The sequence below is a fragment of the Coturnix japonica genome, chromosome Z (assembly GCF_001577835.2).
Source record: "Coturnix japonica isolate 7356 chromosome Z, Coturnix japonica 2.1, whole genome shotgun sequence".
In the NCBI taxonomy this organism is placed as follows: Eukaryota; Metazoa; Chordata; class Aves; order Galliformes; family Phasianidae; genus Coturnix; species Coturnix japonica.
Window position 1 is genome coordinate 42,063,540 of NC_029547.1, and position 6,056 is coordinate 42,069,595.

The window sequence follows — 6,056 nt, forward strand, 5'->3', positions numbered from 1 at the left end:
ATGATTTTTAACTGGAGGCATAAAAAAAAACTTAATAAACAGCCTTGACATTTTTCAACTTTTGAATAAGTGCATTATTTTGACATGCAGATTTGCTTTCATTCTCTTTCAGTGTTATGTATATGGATATTATGCTGAAGTATTCTGATTCTTTCAATCTTTTAAATTAAAAACAAAGCTTTTGGGAGTAGAATTGCTTGCTACAAAAAGTGAAGACCTGCAGGATAAAAGGTAACATGAGAGTAAATTCACCAAGACTTTACCACTATACAAAGTTTGCTATGCTAGAAAATATCTCCGGAAAACTGAAGGAATAAACTAAAATCAAACAAAAGACTATGATAAAACTTGTAATGTTACTAGACATCTTCTGTTCTCCACAGTTTTTGAAGAAAGAAAGAAAAAAAAACAACTTTCAGACTGCATAAAAGTGGTTATATTGCAATATAAAGCAATTATCCACTTTCCCATTTTGATTTGTAATATATTATAGCATTTAAATTTGTAAAAAAAAAATAAAAATGGTTTAGCAATTCTGCGAGAGAAGTGTGCTTTTCTCATGTTCTCTATCATGCTTTGTACTGGATACAGAGATTTCCTATTTCAATCATTGCAAAAAACAAAATCACATCAAATAAATGTTGCAATTGAGGCTGTAATCCCGTAGTCACGTTACTCCATTTAATTTACAAATTCATTGAAATCAAGTAACTTGTTCATCAGCTTGTTCACCTAAACATCCGCTTTGCATTTAAGTATTAATTTAATATAATGTTACAGAGAACTGAACTCACATCAGTGTGATTTAGGGACTGGTTATGCTGTTTTTGCAGTAGGAGTTACCTAGAATAATGTGCTTTAGAGCAGCATTTTGTGCCATAGTAAGGGATTACTGCATGTGCAATGGCCACCCTTTCAAATGCTAAACATAATGATAACAAGCATCCATGGATAAGGGTAATGGACATTTGAAATGCCCTGACTAGTCAGATGCCAAAGAGACAGGACACAGTGGAGAATTAAGTACATAATGAAAATTCTATCTAGTTCCCTGTGCAATAAATAAAAGGGGCAAATAGAGACATGAGACTATTTGGTATATTTTGCAACCAAACTATTGAAGTCTACATAAAGCTATGTAGATTTTGTTGGGGCAGAGGAATCAGATGTTTTTAAATGCAACCAAAGTTCAAGGTTTACATCAGTACTGCCATTCCTTTTTAGTTTGTGAGATTTGACTCAGGAGACAAATATCAAATGCAAAAACATCCAAAAGACACAGAATTTCCATCATGATCTTGAGCACATCTTAAATGTAAGTGTAAAATGGTTCTTTACTTGTTCTACATAGGTGTTATATGAAAACATATGTAGATAAATATTATTTAAACATTTTTAAATCCATACATGAAGTAGATGTTAATAAGTGCCAAACTGAAAGATTAGGCAGAATGAAGGGGTGGACATTAAAACAAAAGAAATTACAAGAGAGATTGTTCTTATTGCTTACAACACAGTTTCACAGCTGCAGGTTAGTACAGCTTTCCTTCAGCTCAGCTACACATCAGCTATTGCAGACTGGCATGTATAAAGTAAATGTTATGGGTTAACACCTTGCTTTAACTACACTGAAGATTTTTAATGGATCTCTAGCCCAGTGAAAAAATAGCTAGCTAAAGGCAAAGGACTCAAATAGCACACAGTTAATAATAGCCTACAGTAAATTTACTCTGTGAAACTAAATGTATACTCCAACACAGTTACTTAATCAATGCCGGGGAAAGTAAACCACCTCTGAAAGTCAAACGCCCACGGGTATTTTCACCTCACTCTGAAATGGAAGTAAGAGGCAGATGGGGTCTTGCGTCCCATTGTCTGACACCTTTGGAGTAAGTATTTTGGAGGGATTTATCTGGGGCTGGGATGGAGATCCAAAGAGCTGAGCCTGTGCTTCCCAGAGCTGTTCTGTAGTTTGCTGTCCCTCCGAATGTCTCTGCTCACACTGAAACCCGTACTGCTTGCTCCACTTCACTTCTTTGTCATTCCTTGAAAAATACCTTCTCCTTAGTCAGATGTCTCAGTAACTGCCGGTACCTGAAACTCTTCCAGCTTTATGCATCTGTCTAACTTTTTACTAATTTTTAGGGTGGCCTGTAGCCTCAATGCTGAAGCCACCTGCTAAATATATATATATTATATATATAATTACATATATAATATATATTACATTTATGTATATATATATATCTGTAGTTTGTTTATTCCATTTACATTCTGCCATAAGTAGCTATGAAAGCCAAACAATTGCATCTGTTACTTCTTGCTAAGAGGAAGTCAGGACAATGTTTACCCTGAGGGAAAGCGAAGACCTAGCTTACCACCTGGAATGAAAAGCACATCCAAGGTGAGTTTAATTCTAATAAATGCAGTCATTAGCTGTTTTTATGGGATCTGGTCACCTTGCAATGAGAAAGTTCAGTAGGCTGCTTTCCAGAGTAAATAAAAGTAACATTTGAATTTCCCAGAGAAGAGCGTGGAATTTTTGAGGATATCTGTAACACAGCAGTGAACCCAGACTTCTTTTGAAGAGCTAGATTGAGCTGTCAGCCAAAATCGTAACAGCAAGGGATTTGACTGAGACAAATAACTGAAGAGAAAAGAAAAGAAAAGAAAAGAAAAGAAAAGAAAAGAAAAGAAAAGAAAAGAAAAGAAAAGAAAAGAAAAGAAAAGAAAAGAAAANAGAAAAGAAAAGAAAAGAAAAGAAAAGAAAAGAAAAGAAAAGAAAAGAAAAGAAAAGAAAAGAAAAGAAAAGAAAAGAAAAGAAAAGAAAAGAAAAAAAGTATTCAAGAAATGAAAGTCCATAAAACTTCATTATTGCACAATGAGACAAAAGGGCAGGATCTGGTAACAAAAACATGTTACTCCACACTGTTGATCTTTTTTCTTACTTCTTTAGTGCATATGAAATCCATAGTCACAGAATCAGGGAATCACAGAAGATGAAGGATTTTCTCTGTCTTTTAATCATGATTTAAATCAGTAAGCAGGAAATACTGCATTAATGAACATTATTATCTCGTTTTCCATGAGTAATTATTGGTTCCTTTACAAAGGAAGACTGATTCTCATTTTCTGGAAAAACCACTGTACAGATTTTTTGCAGCTAATACGGACGTTATAGCCAATATGAAAATTGTTACTACTGAAAAGGATCTGTAATGTTTGTCAAAGCAGCTCTACAATTTAACATGATTTTTATCTGCATCTCTGTTTTCCTGATGAAGGACTTAACTTCCCTTTGTTTCTATTTCTGTGGAAATTACAGAAACATTCTGAACGAGGGGGAATCTTTCCTTAAAAAAATAAAATAAAAAGTGTTAGTTTGTTAATCATTGGAATGATCATTTTAACACAGATACCTAATAGTTATATTTTGAACTGATGTGATGAAAACAAAGTATTATGTATATTTAGGGAACTGAAACTGTCATTATTCCCACTCAGTGCTTTATAAAGCAGCATGTCTGATCTTTTTCTGCTTTCATCATGTAGGTGAGGAAAGGAAAGAAAAACCCTCCTGCTTCTTAAATTCCCAGTAGCTTTCATAATTGTGGAACTAGTCTTAAGGCTGAACTGTATGAATAAATTAAAATGAGGAAAGTATTTTCCCAGCATCTTCAGACGAAACTATTCATAACCAGAAACGTTTGAAAAGAGATACATATTATGTAACTCTCAGGTTAGAATCAGTGGAAAGGATACTTTCTGCCTTGTTTCTTGCTTGACTTTGTGACTAATTTAAGAAATAACTTTCTGATTTACCATTTTCTGATAAGGCTCTCTATGTCAAATTCTACAAACAGATTTAAACGTGAATTAGAAACCTGAATTATTCAACAGCACTGAGGACTGTTTTCCTGCTCTTCTGAAAATGTTCTTACTAATGTTAGTGAAAACAGCGGCTGATATGCCATCAGAAATACCATATTATAAAGCACAGTATGTTCTGCATCATGTTCTTTTCCCTCTAATGTTCTGTATTTACCTGAAACCTCCAGGATGGTGGTACTGTAAAGCAATTTCCTGTTCATATTTGTTTTTAGCTTAATGACAACTGTGGACTGCCTGGCTTAATCAGTTAATTTTAGACAACCAAGAAATATATAGCTGTGGCTGTAACATATAGAATGGTGTGTTAAAATGACTTACCTATTTTAGAGCCATAATAAATGAAATAACAAAGAAAATGATTCAAGGAGTTGACCTGTGGCCCATACATCTGGCTGTACTGCAGTGTTCATGCAAGATACAGCTCTGGAAATGTGTCTCTGCAGCTGACTCCAACCACTTTTCTATTTTAAGAATGTTATGACCTGACTACTGTGACTAGCAGGCACTTTGCTACACTATGAACATTGGGTGTTTTCATATAGTTCAAAGATCAGCTGCAAAGTTCAGTCGTCAGTCTTCATGGCTGGCTTTTAAGCTACCACAGAAACTCTCTTATCTCTGGAAACACCTGATACAGTGCAGCAATTTTTTGTTGAATGATGGGTGTAGCACCTGTCACAAACTGAAAGCTGATTTGGTCCTCTGCAAGTGTCTTTTTGAGTCGCGGTTTAATCAAAAAGTAAAAGTTTATTCTATGAATTTAGTTTGACAAGGACAAGAAAGCAATCAGGAAAAGTCAATATGGATTTGCCAAGGAAAAGTAGAGTTTGGTCAGGCTGATTGTTTTTTACAATGAACTGACTGACCATATGTGAGAAGGGAGGGTAATAGTTGCAATTTGGCTTTAATTTGGTAAGACTTGTGACCCTGCCTTCGACAGAACTCCCATTCAGAAGTTGAGATAAGATAAACTAAGCATATAGGATGTCAGATAAACTGAAACCTGGCTGGACAAAAAGAATCTTAAGGAAGTAACATGACATCTGGCTGGAACACCTACTCAGCCTTGTGTAGTGAGGTGTATATTGTTCAGTAACTTAATCCTTGACCTGAGTAACACAACACAACTCATCCACAGAAAATCTGTGGATCGTTCTATATCAGAGCGAGTGTTTGGTACAACAAACAGTAGTGCTTTAGTCCAGAGAGGCCGAAGAAATGCAAAGACTGGATGAACAACAGATTGATTCCGCAACAAGAATGTCAAAATCTGCACCTGGAACAGAAAAATCCCTTCCATCTATTAAGACTGGAATCAACAGGATGAGAAGGAAACCAGTTGGAAAAGATTACAGAGTATGTGCCAATGGTGTACTTTAATCACAAAGGAATGAAAATGTAGTTACAATCTAGATGAGCTTGATACACTATGATAGAGTCATAAAATCACAGAAAGCTTGGGTAGGAAGGGACCTTAAAGACCGTCCATTCTCAACTCCTCTACCATGGGCAAGGTTGACACCCACTAGGGCCCGGGGTCCATCTAAACTTACCTTGAACACCTGCAGGGATGGGGCATCCACAGCTTCTCTGGGTAGCCTGTTCTGATGCCTCACCACCTTCACACTAAAAAATATCCTACTAGTATCTAATCTCAGTCTCTCCTCTTTTTAGTTTAAAACCATCTCCTTTTGCCCTGTATCTGTAAGACAGTATAAAAAGTCAGTCACTCGCCCATTCATAATAAGCTCCTTTAAGTACTGGAAGTGAGTTCTCCCCAGACCCTTCTCCAGTCTTCAACCTTTCTTAGCAAGAGTGGTATTCTAAGCCCTCTGATAATCTTTGTGAGCCTCCTCTGGACCGGCTGTTGGTGTCCAGTTTTTGGTGCTATGTTCAATCAAGATGTTGAGAAACTGGAAGAAATCTGTTAAAGGTCTACCAAGATGGATAACATCATGTGGTACTGGAGGAGCAGTAGGGATGACTGGGCTCATTTAGCCTAGCAAGAATGGCAAGAGGCTATTTAATATATTCCTACAACTACTTGAGCAGATGCTTCAGAGATGACAGAACCAAATTCTTGTAGAAACAAGGAGAAACATGGGAAAACGATCTTGTTTTGGTTTGCAAGTGCAGACTGGGCATGAGGTTGAACTTCACTAATA